The sequence below is a fragment of the Pteropus alecto genome, unplaced genomic scaffold (assembly GCF_000325575.1).
Source record: "Pteropus alecto unplaced genomic scaffold, ASM32557v1 scaffold341, whole genome shotgun sequence".
In the NCBI taxonomy this organism is placed as follows: domain Eukaryota; kingdom Metazoa; phylum Chordata; class Mammalia; order Chiroptera; family Pteropodidae; genus Pteropus; species Pteropus alecto.
In genome coordinates this window covers 690889-692858 of record NW_006430739.1, presented here as the reverse complement: position 1 = coordinate 692858, position 1970 = coordinate 690889, and positions in this window count along the sequence as shown.

Below are 1970 nucleotides of genomic sequence, written 5' to 3'. Positions count from 1 at the left end.
GAGAGAGAGAGAGAGAGAGAGAGAGAGAGAGAGAGAGATTTGCTTGCCAGATTATTTAAAGCAAGTTGTCTAAGCCATTTCTCCTTAGCCAGCATGTCGGCCTGGGATCCTGTAGGGACCTGGGCAGCCCTCAAAAGCCTGTCTTCAAAATCCCTCCGAATCCCTCCTGGAACCACTACATGTAAGGAGAAATCGACGAACAAATTACAAATTATTATGATGGGCAGAGAGCAAAGATGCCTCCAGAAGGGATATTGAGAAAACTCCTGGGAACAGGTTTATTCGACTGAAGACTCTCCCAGCAGACAGATTATAAACTGGCCTTATCACCAGGGGACTGAAGGTGAGGCAGTAGCCAGATGGGACTGGATGGAGACTCCTTGGACGTTGCCTAGCTGATTGGCTTCCTCTCTGGCCCCTACTAGCAGGTGTCTGCAGAAGCGCTGCTTGCAATTCCTTGTCACCACCAATACCTCTGCTGCCTTTGGCTGAGTGGCTGGTCAGGGTCCAGGTTGAGTAGATGCTGCACTGGAGGAGGCTGTGTCTTGGTACTTCTCCAGTTTGGCTTAGAAACAGGTCATGATGGAAAGAAACAATCCCAGGGCTGGGCCTCATTTCTTTGTCTGTCATTTTCACCTCCATTGCAGACTCCACATAATAGCAACTAGCGATATTTTTATTATCTGTTGATCGAGGAACACAAAAGGACAAACAAACAGCCATATGAATATGGGAGGCGTATTCATCTACACACAGTACTTGGTATAGATGAGGATCTGTGAACTCCCACAGTCTTGCCCCCATTCATTCATTCAGCCAACATTAACTGAGTGCCTAGTAAACGCCTTGTGTTAGATGCTGGGGCTACAACGACAAGTGAGATACAGCCCCTGCCTTCTCGGAGCGCACAGTCTACTGGGGTACTGAGATGGGGAACCACACATGCTCTTTGAGAGAGTCAATATGACTGGGCTAAAATCACTATGTCAGCAGGGCCGTGCCCCCCTCTGAAGGCTTTAGGGGATGATCCTTCTTTGCCTCTCCTCCTCCAGCTTCTGGCAGCCCCGGGCGTTCCTTGGTTTGTGGCTGTGTCACTCCAATCTCTGCCTCCATCTTCACATGGTCTTCTCCTCTGCATTTCTCCTCTTCTTAGGACACATGTCATTAGATTGAGGGCCCACTCGGATAATCCAGAATGATCCAGTCTTGAAATCCTTACCTTAATGATACCTGCAAAGACCCTTTTCCAGATAGGGTCACATTCACGAGTTCCAGGTGGACATATCTTTGGGGGCCACCATCACTGCATTGCAGTGTGGGCATTCAGAGTGTGGGGAAGCACACAGTCCTCAGTGTTCAGTCTTCCTAGAGGCTGCTGCTACTGCTTGACCAGGCCCTCCTGCCACATGGCAGGTTCGTGGAGTGGGCAATCCATATGTCGCCTGAATTCTAATGTGTTAGATACCGGAATCTGCATATTCTTCTGAGTTGGTTATTTCTCTTTCCCAGCCACAAAAGTTCCCTGGCAAGCAAGCAAGCAAGCAAACAAACAAATAAAAGCGAAAGAGAAGAAAAATGTCCCACGCAGAGGGTACATGTATATTCCTCTATCCAGCTACCAGAGGTTTTTTACAAAAGGCCAGCTTGGCTCCTGCCCTTGCTGACAAGACTTTGATGGCTCCCTGGTGCCTGCGAGGTGCTGTCTGTGCTGCTCTGTCTGGCACTCAAGGTCAGGCGGACCCAGCCTACCTCTACAGCTCCCGTCTTCCTAACCCCCCATCCATCCTCACACAGATCTGTATCCCAACCTGACCCCTTTCTCACAGAATACCCTGCCCTCCTCTGCCTCCAGGCTTCTGCTTATTTCTTCCTTGCCTAGAATGCTTTTCCACACCTGCCTGCCTTCTTTCCATCTTTCCAGGCTCAGCTCAAACCTCACCACTTCCTAGAAGCCTTCCCAGCCTCTCGGA